This window comes from Cavia porcellus, unplaced genomic scaffold (genome assembly GCF_034190915.1).
Source record: "Cavia porcellus strain 051 isolate PalLab524CR breed Dunkin Hartley unplaced genomic scaffold, mCavPor4.1 scaffold_22, whole genome shotgun sequence".
In the NCBI taxonomy this organism is placed as follows: Eukaryota; Metazoa; Chordata; class Mammalia; order Rodentia; family Caviidae; genus Cavia; species Cavia porcellus.
In genome coordinates this window covers 51,183,646-51,201,504 of record NW_026947505.1, presented here as the reverse complement: position 1 = coordinate 51,201,504, position 17,859 = coordinate 51,183,646, and the positions used below count along the sequence as shown (strand labels likewise).

The following is a 17,859-nucleotide window of genomic DNA, read 5'->3' as shown; positions in this document are numbered from 1 at the left end:
GAAAGATTATCCCATGACTTTTATTCATGGCTCTGCTAATATGGTGTATTACATTGATGGATTTATGCATGTTGAAACATCCCTGTATGCCTGGAATGAATCATACTTGATCATGGTAGACAATCGTCTTAATAATTTGCTGCACTCTGTTTCCCAGTATCTTATTGCGGATTTTTGCCTGTAATTCTCATTGTGGGATCCTTCTCTGGTTTTAGTATCAGGGTAACACTTGATTCCAAGAATGAATTTGAAAGTATTGCTTACCTTTCAATATCATTAAAGAGTTTGAGAAGCAGTGGTGTTAGATCTCTAAATTTCTTGTAGAATTCAGCAGTGACTCCATCAAGGCCTGAATTTTTCTTTGTTGATAAGTTTTAATTACATCTTCAATTTTATTGATAGATATTGGGTTATTTAGGATTTTTATATCTTCTTGATTCAGCTTTGGTAATTCATTTGTATCTAGGGATCTGTTCATTTCTTTTGTATTTTCCATCTAGTTAGAATAAAAGTTTTCAAAATATGTGTAGATGATATCTGGATTTCTGCAGGATCTGTTGTGATTTCACTGTTTTCATTCCTAATTGCCTGGATTTGAGTATATTATTTCTTTTTTTGATAAAGTTGGCTAAGGATTTTTCAATTTTATTTAATGTTTCAAAGAACCAACTGTTTGATTCATTGATTTTTTGTAATTTTTTGTCTCCAATGTGTTAATTTCTACTTGATCTTTATAATTTCCTTCCTTATAAATGCTTTTGGTTTAGCCTGCTTTTTTTCTAGAAGTCTTAGGTTCGACATTAAGTTGTTTATATGTGCTTGCTCTGTTTTCCTGATATGGACATGCACTGGTATAAATTTCCCTCTGGAGACTGCTTTCATTGTGTTGCATAAGTTATAGTTTGTTATATTGTCATAATCATTGAATTATAAAAACTGTGTAATTTCTTTTTTAATTTCATCTGTGACCCATTGGTTGTTCGTTTAATATTTGTTTAATATTCATGTGTTTTTGAAGTTTCTGTCATTTCTTTTGCCATAGATTTCTGATTTCATTGCACTATGATCTGATAGCTTGCATGGGATAATTTCAATTCCTTTGCATTTACTTAAGCATGTTCTATGAGCCAGCATATGGTCTACTTTTGAAGCATCCTGTTTGCAGCTGAGAAAAACATGTATTCGATGTGGTGGTATGGAACACTCTATAATCATCCACTATATCCATTTGTTCAAAAATTTGATTTAGTTTTAATATTTAATTATTATTTTTTGTCTAGTTGATCTTTTTTTATGATAGGGTGGTACTGAGGTCTTCCAATACAATTGTATTGGGGATTATTTGATTTTTCATATCTGTTAGCAATCATTTTATATAGTTGGGTGCACTGGTATCTGTTGCATATATATTTATGGTTGTTATCTCTTCCTCTTGGATTATTTACTTTATGAGGATGCACTGACCTTCTTTATCTCTCTTAATCAGTCTTGGTTTGAAATTCAGTTTATCTGCAAATAGAATAACCACCTCTGATTTTTTTTTGAGTTCCTGTCATATGGAGTATTGTTTTCCATTCTTTGGCTTTCAATCTATGAATTTCTTTTTGAATTAAATGTGTTTCTTTCATGCAGCATATTGTTAGATCCTGCTTCTCGATCCATTCTGCCAGTGTGTGTCTTTTGACTGATGAATGGAAGGCATTCACATTGATGGTTATAACTGATATGTATTGACTTATCCCTGTCATTATTTTCCTGTTGTTGGCCCTTCCTTCTATTGTCCTTATTATCTTTTTCTAGGATGTCTTTCGAATATTTTGCAGTGCTGGTTTGGTGATTACAAATTTCCTCAGACACTTTTTTTGTCTTGGAAGTATCTTATTTCTCCATCAATTTTGAAAGATGATTTTATGGGATACATCAATCTGGGTTAAAAATTATTTTCTTTTATAATTTGTAGTATTTCACTCTAATCTCTCTTTGACTTGAGGCTTTGTGCTGCAAAGTCAATTATGATTCTGATGGGCTTTCCTTTATATGTGATTTGTTTCTTTATTCTAACAACTTTTAAGATTCTATTCTTGTCTTGGATATCTGGGATCTTGAGTATGATATGCTTGGCTATATATTTTTTTAATCACGGCTAACTGGAGTCCTACATGCCTCATTTATATGTATGTCAGGTTCTCTCTCTCTACCAGGAAAGTTTTCTGTCACAGTGTCTGTGAACATTTTTTAATGTTATTAGTGGTATGTTCTGCTTGTTCATTGACTCCAATTAACCTTAAGTTACTCCTTGTCTCATCTAGCAGCTGCTGGGTTGCTTCCACATGGTCCTTTGCTATTTTTAAGAAATCTTTCTTTTTTTCACCATGAACTGCAAGCTTGCCTTCAATATCTGAGGTCCTGTCCTCAGTTTGGCTTAATCTGCTTTGAATATTTTCAATAGCGTTTTTATTCTCCTGGACATCTGCTTGAATCTGCTTTATGGAATTGATTTCTTTCCTATGAAGAACTTCCATAATTTTCTTGAGTTCATCTTTTTTTTGTTGTTTGTATTGCGCTAACATTGCTAAGCATGGTGTATATTTTGGTAATCTCTGTAGTTACCTGAGAGATAATTTTTTTTATTTTGTTTTTTTCCAGAGCCTCATTTAATTGCTTTATTTTCTACTTCATAGAGGCTTGACTGGAGGCTTTTGGAATGTCCCACCTCGCTGCCCCCTGCCTTTGGTGAACTGGATGTCTGGAGCTGCATTTTGCTTGATTGTCTTCTCATTTTATCTTCTCTCTTTTTTTAGTTTAATTCCTTGGGTGATGCTTATAAGAACTCTTTGGTGATGACTACTTCTATGAGGTATCTTCCAGGTGTAGCTGGTCTTTGGATTTTGAGTCTGTTGGAAGATGTCACCTCTTTGGTTTGTTGGTGATGAGAACTTGTTGCTTGTTTGTCCTAATCCCTGGTTTTTGGCACTGTGCCACAGTATTTTCTGTGATCCTCAGTCAGTCTCAGTCATGGATTATTAAATCCAACAGCTGTTTAGAACAATTATGTCCATTTTGGCTATAGTGGTACCAATAGCATCAAACATAACCTAGAACACAACAAACTGAGTTAACTCTTAATTTTTCACTTTTAACCATATGAACTTGGTTTGTGATTATATAACAAAATGTAAAACAAATCGGAAAATTATATGCAATATATAAGTCTTTAATCTGTCAATTTTACCCTCGGGGGTTAAAATTTAAAATGGATTAAGGAGAAAATAGAGAAGTAGAAGAAGAGGAAGAGATTAGAAGTAAGGTTGGAGGACAAAAGGGGATCACAGCAACTTTGGCAAACTGGTGCAGAAGACTGAAGGAGAAGAGAGATGGAAGAGATAAAAGGAAGAACAGAACCACATCCACAAAGAGGACAGGGACCATGTTCACATTCATATAGAAACAATGAATGTGGGAAACCCTGAAATTGGCTGCCACCTTAACATCTGCACCACCGTAACTCCCTCTAGGAGTTAAGTTTGGTAGTTAAGCAGCACCTTGCCTACCTAGCTTGTTTGTCCTATTCAGGAATTATGTTAATCAGCCCGCCTTATGAGCCCATGCGCGGGAAACTTGAATTGACCTATAACCCTTGGTCTTGCCACTGTTGCTAAGTTACCTGCTGACGTCTCAGAACCCAAATCCCTTCTCCTTAATACCCTATATATTTGTTACTCCTTCCATGAATAAACAAGGCTTGATCTGGCTTCGTCTTGTCTCCATCCTTTGTGTCTCTTGTCCATTCTTTATCTCCACTCCTCCGAAGGAGAAAGAGAAAAATAAAAGAAAAAGAAAAAGAAACAGTTCACTTCCAGGATTCTCTGTGGTTACACTAGTAGACAATCTGTGTAGATAGAGTCCCAAATCATGTAGATATATCCCAGTGAGCTAGCAGTAGCTTTTTGGTGGGATAGAGGGATAATCTCAGAAGGCTTACCATGAGACCAGGCACATTGGGTTTGCCACTGCTCAACCAATTTTCATGGATCTCAGCCAGCTGGGATCTGCTAGATGGTGCCAGTGGCTGTTCTGGGTTGTGAGCTACAAGATGTCTTCTGGCCAATTGTTGTCTCCTGCAGGAGGACTAAGTCCTCTTCACTTACCACCAGTGAGTGCAGTCCCTCATCTCTGCTGTTCCCCTTCACTATCACATCTCTCTGCAAAGCAGAGGCCTCTGGAGTCACCAATCATCACCATCACCATGACTGTGCATCCACAGGTTCAAACTGCTCCTGTCACTCAGTGAGCCTAGTCTCAGGGAGAAGGTGCCCCTGGCTATTGACTTACTTTTTGTTAAAATTTTTCTCTTACTCTCTCTGTGGATTCAGTTCACACTTCAGACTCTTCCTGGGTCCAGTGGATCCCTTTTCTTTCTTCTTGTCTTTTTCATAATGCGATATTCCAGTGTCTGGATGGCGACTCTCTGATAGGCTGTTTTCTCTGCTATTTACTACTCCACCACTTTGGTCTGTACCCATCTGTCTCTTTAAAAATATAAAACCTCTAAACTCCCTACTGGCCCAATCATCCAAAAAGGTAGAGGGAGCTAGTGGCCTCCTCAAGGCCTACCTCACTGAGCCTACACTCCAATTCCAAAAAGACTGGGTTCTGGGAACCTACAGGGTACAGTCCATTTGACCTTTTATATCACTACACACTTCTGCTTGGATCAATCCTCAGCCCAGGGGCCAGCACTGTTAGGGATTATCTGCCAGTTCTGTGACAACCCTGAAAAGAAATATGACATGCTGCTAGTCTTCTCCTGATACCCAGTCTTATGAAAGCAGCCTGGATAACAGACAGTTTTTGCTTAAAAATTTAAACTCCCAGTCAATACAGCCCAAGTGGACGAGACCCTTCCTGGTCATCTAAGCACCCTAATGGCTGTCTGTCTACAAGACTCTGCCCAGTGGGTGCATTGCTACTGGGTAAAGCTGCATCCTGATGGTAACTAGCCAATTGCATGTAATTTCCCCTACTCCCTCAGGCTGTCCCAAATACCCCAAACACCTAAATGTCCTGTATCTGTCTATCCCGCCACACACTTCTTTCATTTGGTTTGCTTTGATCATTTTGATTTTACCCACAAGCCCCCACGTTGGAGTAAATATCTACGTGGATAACCTTTATCAAGACACTCTGTGTGATTTCTCCCCAGACAAGGGCCAAATTATCCTCCTCCTTTCTACATTCTTTTTTCTGGCTAACAATTCTGTTCCTTTCATTGAACTCCATGATCACAGCACCATTGTTCCTTCTAATATGATCATCTCTACAGGACCTTGCATTTATCTCACTCCCTGCTAAACTGGCCCAATCCTTCTGTGGTGCAAATTGCTGGCTTTATATCTCCACATCTTCAGCCACCTTTACTGCTACTCCAGTCTCTTCCCAGGTCTGGGTCATTCCTAACCTCACATGTCACTGTCTTACTAACTTGTCCTTCCAAAGCACTTTCCCAATTAAGATGTTCACATACTCTACATGTCCCACATGAAGAAGCTATGAAATTCATAACTCAACTTCTATACTATTTTTTCTTTACAGCAATTAAGATACAGGAAAATCACACCTGACAAGTAAGGCTACCACTTATAGGCACAGGAGGAAACCACAGAAGAGCAGCTGCACCGCTGTACCAAGAAATGTGACCACACTTGCATCTGCCCTGCTCACTTGGAGAAGCAGGACGACACGCTCTCTGCTCCCAAATTCCTGAAAACAACAAACTCCTCCCTATCGACCTAAAGACTTTGTTATACCCTCACTTACTGATTCTGCTCTCTCTCTCAGTTCACTCCCGTGAGAGTCAATAAACAACCTTGGTTGACAACACAGAGTCCTCTCTGGTGGTCTCTGCCCTCTGTATCTTTAATAGAAAGAGTCACGGTGGGTTGACCCCAAAATTTCTAGCTGTGCTGCCTGCCATAAATTATCACCATGGCCATGCAAGCTACGATTAGGATGTGCTGTGCTGTTATTAATCAAATTCATAACCAGTAAATGTAATAACACTAAAGAATCCTGTAGTGGTTTGGGGAAAGGCCAGCTGCTATGATCTCACAAAATGTTAGTGGTAGAGGCCTTGTAGTTGAGTTCAGTCTCTCAGTTTAGTAGACTCCAAACAAGATATTTAGTGGATTCAAACTTGGATTGATGGGATACAGAAGAGGTTATTTGTAAGCCAAAAAACTTCTTTTATCTATGCATAGTAGAGTATAATTTTGTTCTTGGATCCATGTGTCTGTGATCCAGGTCTCTCCTGAAGCCTCAAGAGTGAGCTCTGGTGTCAGATCTGGATGCTGTCATGTCAAAGCCCTGCTCTGTAACTGCAGATCATTGTGCAGGAGGCTACTAGACCTCAATAGCCTTGGCTAAGTGTCTGGTTTTGGGGCCAGACAGTGATTCTACTACTTACTGTTGAGGGATCTAGGAGAGGTCGGTTTTCTCATTTATAAAATGAAACCATTCATCCTACCCCATAGCATTATTGTGAAAATTAAGCTAAATCAAATATGTAAAACATTTTGCAAAAAATATGACCAATAAATGTTAAAAAAAAATGTTAACCACGAGGAAGAAAGGAATCCTGCTGCCAGGCTCTCTGACCCACTTGCCCCCGGAATCTCCCTTCCCACAATGACTAAGTCACTTTGCTTCTCATAGATGCATTGCTATTTCTCATAATTATCATGATTATTCAAATTCCCAAAATTTATGCCAAGACCTGGAGTATGTTCCCAAGACCTGGAGTATGTTGATGAGGACTGGGGTGAGAAGGGATTGGTAGAGAAGGGAGCATTGGTAGCATAGGAGTTGAGTAAATGCTCAAAGGAGAGAAGGTCTAGGAGAGACGAAAATGACATGGAAGGGTACATACCAGACTGTGTGAGCAAAGCATGGAGGGCAGGAGGAGGAACCAATATCTCCTAATACTTTGGAGAGAAAATGTGAGCTCAACTGAGAGATGAGACCAGCAGAACAGAACAGACCAGATCAAGAATACCAAGAGGCTTGGGTTTTATAAGATTTACAACATGATCAGTTAGATACTTGGAAACATCTAGAGTATCTGGGCAGCAAAGTGACAAGGTCAGATTTGAGCTTTAGCCATGGAACCTAAACTTCCTTGGTTTTTCTTGCCTGACTTAGTAATTATGCCAAGGGATAGGAGACTTTCCTTCTGCCCTGAAGCAAGCTGTGCTTGGGGACTTCTAAGTTCCTGGAAATGTTCTAGGTGCTACAATCAAATGATAGATGAAGTTCCTCTTGCACTGAAGAAAGTAGATGATGAAATAATCCACAAAAGTTTTTCAGATAGGAAGGGGCTGACCCAGCACATGGCAGGTGACAGTGAGCTTATAGACCAGCGGCCAGACATGAATACAGAGCGCTGGCCAGTAAGTAGTTCTCCACTTTCAGAACATGTCTTGTCAACCTGCTTGACAGGAAGCAGAACTGTGCAGTCTCATTGGTATTCCTGGAAGACTCCCTGACAACAAAGCAGTATTATACTGTACTTCAGTGATCTGAAGAAAAGGATTTCATTGATCAACCTCCCACAAGGACTTGCCTCACCTACCAGAGCAAGGAGGTGATGACTGAAATATATTGTGTTAAATAGGAGCTCCCCAAGGCAGGGAAGAAAAGCTTGTGCTAAGCAGGAAGACACACCTAAGCTAAAGTCGAGTCCAAAGAGATTAGGTGGTTTAAAGAAGGTGAAAAGTTAAAGATGGTTATGCTTTGGTAACATTTTGGGGAAAAAGTATGAATAGATGTAATTTTAGATGCATTCCTGATGGCAGGGACAGAAAATGATTTGAATACAGGAGACAATGAAGACAATGTTAGAAAAATGAGGAGCAATAGTAAGGAACGAAGGGAGCCCAGGAAAAAGATGAATGAAAATCAGTGGAGGATTAATGTATGACATTTCCAGGAAATCAGAGGGAAGGCAGTATGGGAGAGGAAATGAGACAGCCACAAAAGAGGGGACTGCCAGAGAGTAGGAAATTGGGGTTTCTTGGGTGAACTTATGAATAGGAGAGATCTGGGAATAAAAGTTAGAGGGTGTGGCTAAGCTTAGATGCTCAACTTTAATGGAGCTAAGAAATGATGATGATGATGATGACATATGTGTGTGCTTGTGTCTGTGTGTGTCCATCTCAGTTTTAGTCTCATGACCAAAATACAAAGGCATGATTGGAAATGAAATAATCTCTTAGAACACCATCTGTTGTATGGTGGTTATTGATAAATGTCCAATAGATATTTATCAGCTAGCGGTGGTAGTGGATGCCTATAATTTGGCATCCACTCAGCTGAGGCAGGAAGACCACCATGAGGTGAAGGCCAGCTGGGCTACAAAGTGGTGTCAAGGCCAGACTGGACTATATTGTGAGACCTTGTCATAAGCAACAACAGCAAGAACAATGTTAGAATCAGTGAATATTTATCAAATGAATGGATAAGGTGGTGAGTTTGGCAATAGTTGTTGCTAGAACAGGCTGTGAGTAGCAGGTGAGAACTGATCTAGTTGGATATGGTCAGATTGCCTTGACCCAGATGAAGGCTGTGTCATACCACTGAAATCCTCCCCACCTGGAGGAATGTGGCCTGAGGGGTCCTTTTCCTGTGGAGCTTCTCACGTTGCTCTTTTTCTCCCTGAGTGCTTGTAAACAACACTGTTGCATCAATAAAGCATAAATCATGATTCATTGCATGACTTTTTTTGGTCAGTTTGTTCCTGACTTTCATGGTAGAGATGCAAAGGATTAGCAAAAACAAAAAGATCCGAGACATGCTGCAGACCTCACTTGTAGGTGCACTGCACAGGCTTGCAATGAGGAATACTCACATCCACACATTCTTGTACTGTCAGAGCTGCAGAAGGAAACAGAATAGTGCAAACTTAAGACAGTTTAATCAAGGGACTATTTATAAAAGGAGGGAGCCATTCTTGGGAACCACCAAGGAATACAGGGGGAGGCTGGAAACTGCCTGGGCCAGAAAAGACCATGGAGAGAGTTAGAGGGATAGGGAGTCAAATGGAGAGGCCACACTGAGAGAAGATGGAACAGGAGGAACCGTGCCTTTTGTTAGAGGCCAGCCCACAAGGATGAAGCTGAAGGAACACTCACCTCCTCACTGTTGTCCTGATATACTCCATCTCCCCATACATTAAACTCACTGGCAAGTCCACTGGAGGGCAAAAGGGCCCTTTGACACGACTCATTCATCACCCTGCCTCCTACACAGAGGTGCAGAAGGCAAAGGGCAAGGGGGCTGGCTAGAGGTACCAACAGACATCTCCAGCACATGGCCTCCCACTGGCCAGTCAGGGCAAAGGGTGTGTGCCAACTTGCCTGGATGTTTTAGTTACCTCCAAAAAAGCATATTAAATTACGTCCAGGGGTTGATTTGGGTTAGGCCCAGTCCTTTAACACACACTTTCCCATATGTCACAATGGGTAATGCATAAATGTATAATTCGCAATCAGACCCAAAGGGATGCTTGCAGTACTTTTATACAAAGGAACAGTACAACAATCATCACAGTGTTTCAAAACAGTCTTTAATGTCATGGGAAAATTTAATCTAATACATAAAAATGTCCTCAATTTCTATTCAATTTTGGTTCCAATTTTTTAAAAACGATGGATAAGATTGTGCATGTTCAAATACAAACAGATGATCATAGACTCATCAGCAGACAGTATAAACCGAAAACTCCTCCTTGGGGCTTTCCTCTTAACCCTTTTCATTAGCTTTCCATCAAGGATGAGCTGAGGAAACTCTCACTCAAGGATCTTTAGAAGTGATGTTCCAGATGGTGTGGATATGCTGTAGATGGTTACCATATTGGTTGTGAGTTAGAGCTGAGGTAGAGAATGACAAGGATCCTGGCCTATAATACTGCTAGCCTGTGACACTCAAGTGAGGGGAGTCCACCATGGTTTCTCAAAAAAGCAAGAGGCTCTCTGCCTCTTAGAAGTGTCCTCCATGTCCTCTCACTGTGAGGTCCATTTTTATATTTCCCACAAAGAGCTGAGTGGCTTAACTAGAAGGGAACTTCCTACAGAGGAGATTAGGCAGCCAAAGGTCCACTGAAGTGGTTGGTTCAAAGAGGGAAGGACAGGTAACAGGAAGGGAGTTGGAGACTGACTCCAAAGGGCAGGACCTAGACTGCCCTTATCAGAGCCAAGGCTAGACTGGAGAAAGGCCCTATCTACCTAGCATTGAGCAGTCTCCACCCTGGCTTTGCACATCTTTATGATTCAGTAAATTATTAAGACTAATCTCTCTTTGGAAAGAAGTTTTCAAACTTTAAACCACTTGACCTTTTAGTCCCATCTTCCCTTTGACTTGAGTCAAAGAAGTATAAAGATTTTCCCATTAACTATATAACTTTTTTTCTTCTGTGAAGCCTTTTGGATTCCCAAATCAGCTCTGCTAATTTTGAATCTGGAGGTACATGCTTGGATCGGACAGAAAGTGCATGGATTGGAATTGGAATGGAATTTTAGGGACTGGAAGGATGTATTGTGGCATGACAACTGAGAGATGCCAATGACCTTTCTCTCTTGAGACTTGGTATGAAGTTTTCCTGTACTGAATGCAGACTGATGACTGACATTCCCAATTTGGGAGCTCCGAGGAGCTTTTATTTGTGTCCTGCTTTGTGAGAGCCCTTCCCTCAAGATGGTCACCAGATCTCTTATGTCCGATGCAAACACAAGGTGGAGGAAGGAACTGGTTCATGTAACCTGCCCTCAGATCTGGCTGTGATTCTTAGAGTTGAGTATAATTTTGGGAGAGAAATGAAAATCCTGCCAGTATCTGAGAGTACTATTTATTTGCATACTGAAGACAGGCCTCATACCAGGCTTTTGAATCATTAATGTCAATTTGACTCAGTTACCACTTAATTATTCTCTCAGGGTTGGGACATAGGATCAAGTAGGATAAACATAAAAGAATTGTAATGATACTTCTCCATGCCTCTCCTAGGACTCATTTCTAAATCTCTAATTTTTCCAGTATATCACTAAAAGGTGCTATAAGGACGCACAACCTCTCTATGTTAGACTTGTAATATCTTTCTTTTAAAAGAGCAGTGGTTAAAAGTGAAATCATATATGGTATTTTCGAAAATTGGCATCCTACCCTGGTAAAACCTTGAAAATGCTTCCCAGTACTGTTTTATTTAGGTAAAACTCAAAAGGTGAGGATTTAACTGAGCTGTGAGTAAGGGCTTTACACTGAGTTGACTTGCTTTTACTGGACAAACATCTGGGTGCCAACATTGCCCATCTTAAATCAGCAACAGAAAACTTCTTTCAAGGCTTAAGTGTGCGTTTTTATGCTGTTTTTATGTTTTATGCCTCAATCCAGTGAGTCAACTGAACCAACTGCATTTCTTAATACTTTCCAGAGTTCTGGTTTGTGTGGCTGGTTGTATTTTCTGAGGATGTGATTCATCCATACCCAAAAGTGTGACTTGCATTCCCCAAATGAGAGGATTCACAGCCAGAGCCCATCTCTGTGACTTAGGGCCTGGTGATGCAGGAAGGGGACTGCTTTGGTGACAGCACCCCTCTCGACTGGACCTCTCCTTTCTTGTCAAAGATACTGCTGTCTCATCTTCTCTACCGAGGAAACTTCTGTGACTCCAGATTTTCATGGCATCTATAGTCTCTTAGAAACAGTTCAGTTTGCTACCTCCATTCTATAGTCTTTTATTTCTTCTGATAAGTAAGTTTGGTAAGAGTTAGGTACCTTGTGTTAAATTGTCCATGTTGATGCAAGCTAGAAAAATAATTGATTCTATCTCACCCCAGAAATCAACTTGATTTAGTGATACACATACAACTAAATTCCATCAGTTCATGTATTCATTCACTCCCTTACCTATTACACCAATATATGTTAGGTACTAGGTGTGTGACAAATGCTGCTTCAATTATTTATTGGTGTAGAGACATTTTGTTCACTAGAGTCCTGCAAGGGACTGGAATGGCAGGGGCTTCCCTGGGAGAGAAGCAGCACAGGAGAACAGTACTGCTCCCCAGTACTGTTTTATTTAGGTAAAACCCTAAAAGTGTAGTGTGTAGTGCACAGCCTAATGCTGGACCTAGGAGTTCTAAGCGACCAAGACCTCAGTCTGGGGATCAAGACACAGGAGTAAGCTGAGAGAAGCACTACTATTTCAGGTCTTTTATCTTGCACTGTAACTATTACTGCAATGTGCCAGCATGAGTGGTTTTTATGAAAAATAAGAGATTGAACGACCATTTCTAAGGTAACAATGTGTAATTAATTTATCAACTAGTGATTTCTTACCATTGGTTTTTTTTGAAATTCTGTATAATTTCCACTCTTTTTTCTGTTTTGCTTTTTTTCTCTAAGTAAAAATTTAAAAAAAAGAAAAATGAGAGGAAAGGATTTTCTTCTAGGTTGGCCAAGGGAGGGGTCACTGTATAGAAGCAGCACCTGAGATGACAGTGTTGAGGGTCTTTTGTCTCCACAGAGGATACAAAACTCACGCAAGATGGTGTCACTGGGGACTCTGAACATGGTTCCCCTATATTTTGCATCTTCGTAGGACCGATGAACTGCAGAACTTTTTTTCCTGCATGCCGCACAGCATATGCTTTCACAAAAGAAAAACAAGGCTGCACTTGCAGTTGCTGAGCCAAGGTCCTGTCGTAGGACACGGTGAAGCTTGGATTTCGGTCTTTGCATGTCTCCTCCACTCGGTGACCTTGATCTGAACAACAGTGTTTATTAGCCTGTTTCTTATCACTTGTTGGTAGACATTAGTAATAAAAAAGATGGCTCCAAATGTTTCCTGTCTGTCTGCCAACCTCCTGTAAAGTTGGCCTTATTGGGAATTCTGGTTTCAGTCTTAAAGATCCTTGTCTGTGGCCTGATGGGAAATAATAAACATTTAATTCAAGAGGCACCATGTCCCTGAAGTATAGTTTACAATGAAAGGAAAGTGAATTTTGGTTCCAACTAGGATACATGGGGCACTATCTTGCTCTCCAGAAAGTTCTTGTAGGATGATATTATAAAGGAAGGGGACAAATAATAATGACAGTGACAATAACGATTAAAAGTAGTTGCTTAGGACTTGCACTGTTCTATTAACTTTACAAAATAAAAACTCTTGACATTCTTGGTTTCTCATCAGTCACCAGTGGAGTCACTCACTGATCAGGAAGCAGAGGTCAGTGTTGCCCAGAGGTTGGACAAAGACTTGGTAAGCATTTGACTCTTCCTCTCCTCCAAGCCATGTTCATTCTGCAAGTTCATTCTACAAGAGTACTTTGGGGGATTTCATTTTCTTTTTCTGAAAAATCAAAGATCCCACACTAAGGTGTAACACTTTGATAGCCAGGAAAGAAACCACTTACTGCATCCAAGGAATCAGAAAAAGAGCACCAATATTTATACACCTCTGTACACAAGGACCTGGGTGGTCAGTGAATCTTTGATATATTCTTCCCACAACAGCTGAGATCTGAGAATATATTTCTCCTCAGTGACCATATCTTTCATTCTATTTCAACACTGAGACCAAAGCCAGGGTTTCACACATACTAAACACACGCTTTACCATTAAGCCATTATCCCAGCCCATACAATTTCTGTTTAAGCACTCTCAAAGATACTGTTACTCAGGGTCATTCTAAACACTTACCTGGAGAGTGCTTCATAGATCTTTCTGAATCTATATCTATTACACACTTTGTTTGGTTTCCCTCTTTTTGTATTCTTGGGTCCTTCTCTTTTTCATTTTTGCTTCTTAAAAAGGTAGCCAAGGAAAAGATGCAGCTTGTAAATGCTTTGCCTGAGGCTTCCTGGCTTTTATGGCTTTGAAAATTTGGTGCTGAAAGTATTTGGCATCACTGCGGTGGTTTTATTTTTGTAACTAAAACTGGCAAGAGTTGACAGTTTCTCTGAATAGAATACTTTTTGTTGTTGTTGTTCTCTGCATCAATCTCAGGACCTTGCTCTTGCCAGGCAGGTGCTGTGTCACTGAGCTAAATTTCTGACCTCACTTTTTGTTTTTTTTAGCTTGGCCATGTGATAAAATTAAAAAGAAAAAAAAAAGAAGAAGAAGAAAAAAACAAAGAAAAGGAAGGAAAAAAGGAAGAAAGAAAAAGGAAGAAAAGAAAGAATAATAAAGAAAAAAGGATAGAATTCAGGCAGGAAGAATTTTAAAAGCGTAACCCTAAGCACAAATTTGTCACACTTCACTGTAGAACATTCTTTAATGCAGATCGCTGTTTTCGAATGAGATGTCAGTTTCGAAAGAATGTACATTTTTCCCAGAGTTGCTCATATTCATTAGAGGCTTCCTTCTCAGCCAGTCTGTCCTTTTCCTGTAAAAACTTAATGCACCCTTAAAGACTTGAGTCTGATCTGGGAATCTTTGCTCTGCCTTAAGATATTAAAGATATTACACATAACAATAGGGCCAAATGAGAAGAATTAATGAATAACTGGCTTTATTACTGCTTATACATTTATTAGTTGATTGTAGGCTAATGTTATCATGAATGTGGAAAAATGTAAGATGTAAAACTTGAAATACTCTCAAGAAATTTCTCTGTGAATTGTGCAGCCTGATTAGAAATATTCCACGTTGGCATCAAGATTACATTCCTCCACTTTTACAGCATAGAAATATTCCATGTTGGTTTAAAATTACATTTCCAGCAGTATTGGGGGAATGTAGTGAGAATAAAAGGGAGCTGTTTGGAATCATGTAGTTGTTTGTACTGCCACATGGTCCTCCTGGAATAAATGTGGAAACACAAAAACACGGTGTTTGTGGGAGAAAGAAAACACAGTGGGAGAACGGATGGAATGGTTGGTTAGGTGGAGCAACCAGGATGTGGGCTGTGTGAGTAATCCGTTACTAGTTCTCTTGATTGGCTTTTACAAAACTTGAGAAATTCCAAGTTGTTTTTCCATATTGAGAGCTGGTTTGCTACTTGAATCTAGACAAGTCACTATACATTTTGTACAGAATATTGAAAATGGTCAAGAAAGGTTCTCGGTAACAATTAGCTTCTGTATCCTGTCTTTTAGACTCAGGAACTTCCATAGACCTCTAATCAGAAACAGAGAGCAAAATAGTCATGATGTCTTTTCCAAAACACTTCAGAACTGGGCCTTAGCATACAATGTGTTAAATAGGTTAAACAGAATAGTGGCATAAAATATAGGTGTAACTCTAAATGATTGACTTTGAATTAAGATATAGAGAGTTTATATAGTACTTATTTTTTAATTCATTTAATACAAGTTAGATTTTTATTGAACACACGGTAGATAGCGTGGATGCCCCAAGCCTGAGTTCACCCACAACAGTGAACTGCAGTTCACACAGGCAGCTTTCTACCTGGTATGTGCACTGCTTTCTGTTCCTCCACCTTCAGGCAAAGGGCATGCTCAGCCATGCACAGGGCTGCCAGAAGGGTTGATACTTGATATGCTTGGAGTACCCTTAATTGATGGGACTTGAGATTTAGTCAGTCAGTGAGAGACTTCTAGTTTCTCTATTTCTTGGTGGGAGAATCCTGCAGGGTGCTTCTCAGAAGGTACTCAGTGGAGCTGAACTCTAGAAGCCACAGTGGCATCATTCCTTTATTCCCTGTCATAATGTTCTCACTTGTGTGTCCTGGGATCATCTTCCCAATGAGTTGTCTCCAGGTCTTCTTTCAGAGGCAGAAAGGCACATATTGTGACTCAGGTATCACACCAGATCAGAGAGACTTTCAACCATCTAGTTGTGGAGACAGAGAGGGGACCAAGCAAAAAGGAACCCCCAGTAGCATGTGGTTTTATACTACTAATGGCACAAAAACCCAACTACGGAAGTCAGAAAAAAGAGACAGATGGTTTCATATAGATTGAGTAGATCACTGGAAGAAGATGAATTAAAGCAAGTACATGAATTAAAGCAAGAAGATGAATTAAAGCAATTAAAGATAAATTGTAATTAAATCATTTTCCTTTGGGGTTTGTAAGGCAGCATTGAGTCTGTGTTTGGGGATGACAAATAGATCCCTGACTAGAGCAGGAGACAGGAAAGAAGCCAATGTTTAGTGATGGGAGGTTATGCAGTTCTAAAATAGGTACAGTGCCTTGAAGCACAGATTTACACACACTGTCATATTTAATTTCTCAAGTAAGTATGAGAAAATTGTCATTTACGCAAAGTTTACGGATCAAAACTCTGAAGGCCAGAGAATTTAATTGGTTGGCTCAAAGTGGCACAGCTTGTAAATGACAGATTTAGGTACACATCTATATGGAGCCAAATCTGGAAAGAGGATACAAAGAATGTTGGCTGAAAAGGGAAAGATTAAACAATGTTTCACTGGCTATTGGGCCCAAAATGATTTTTCTTGTCTACCTAATGCACTCATCACCTTTTCTCATGCCCTGACTTATTATTTGAGCATGTCAAACCTGGAGACAATTTTCATGATTCCACAACAGATAAAGAACTTCGGATCAAAGTAGTTCCAGAATGTTACATTATTCTCCATGTGGAGAGACAGTTCATCTCTGTCTTATCAGACACTCCAAAGTCACTAAGATTTCAATTCATATCTATTTTATTTTATTTTTTTACATTTTAAAAATTATTTTGAAGGTAATAAAATGCAACAGAACAAGATGGAACAAAGCTAATTGAGACAGTGCAGTGAAATTGGTCAGAACTTCACAGCAGGTTACCGGAATAACAGCAATAGGTACCATAGTGTATCTCATTGTCTTTACAAGAGTTATTTTTGCGATCAGGTATAGCAACATCAAATGAAATACAGAACATTACAGAACTTATCAAAACAAAATATTGAATAGAGCAATACCATTAATTAGAACCAAGAAAAACCGTGATAAAAATATTTGCCTTCAAAGAGATGGTAGAAGGAAATTCCTCTTATCTACTATATTGCATATGATCAACCTCCCAAGAGACGCTCAAATGTCTGGCTCCCATTTGTTAAAGGGTGGTGGGGAGGATGGGACGTTTGATTCTCAGCCCACCACCAGTAGGCTCACGGCCACATACCAGGGAGGTTGGTTTGGTTTCCCAGCACCCTAAGTTCCAACATGGCATGGATCTTGGGAGTTGCTGGTGGTTTTCCCGCTGGGGTGGCTGCAGCTTGCCTGAGCCATAGCTGCTTACCAGGGAGGTGAGCCAGTTGCTTGGTTTTTTTGTTTTGTTTTGTTTTTTGAGTCAGGGTTTTCCTATACAGTTCAGGCTATCCTGGACTCACTGTGTAGTCTATCTGGCCTTGAACTCATGGTGATCCTAATGCCTCACCCTCTCTGGGATTACAGGTGTTCATCACCACACCCAAATTATATTTATTTTAAATGAAAGTAAGCAGCTTGTATTTGATCAATTAATACAAGTGTTTAAAGTATTCTTTTACTAATATGCTGTTTTATTAGTCATTAGAGCAGACCTTGCCCTCACTTCTGATGTTGTCCTATGAAGAGACAAGAGTGATGATTGTTACATATTTGCAGAGCAATCAGAGTAGTTCTCAGGCTAGGTATGCAGTTAGTGCTATTAAGGCAGTGTACATTTTTCAGTAGGCATTAAATAGAAAGGAAAGGCTAAGCTTTTATCTTTTTATTCAGAAGCTACCAAGAAAAGGAATAAAAATCAGGAAATAGAGCAACAAGAACTAAATAGGGATCAAAGCCAGAAATCTCTGCACCTCAATTTTAGAATTTTATGCTTTTGGGTTTTCAAATTATTTTCATTTGCTTTTAAGT

General features: G+C 39.7%; 1 long non-coding RNA gene across 2 annotated transcripts in view; it reads left to right on the top strand.

Annotated features, from left to right (window-relative positions):
- Positions 1-5,880, top strand: part of LOC134472130 (uncharacterized) — a 96,452-nt gene extending 90,572 nt beyond the window's left edge. For both annotated transcript variants that reach the window (XR_010041994.1, XR_010041993.1), the window contains exon 5: positions 5,593-5,880. This is a non-coding gene — a long non-coding RNA (uncharacterized LOC134472130). The remainder of the gene's footprint in view (positions 1-5,592) is intronic.
- The last annotated feature ends 11,979 nt before the right edge of the window (positions 5,881-17,859 follow it).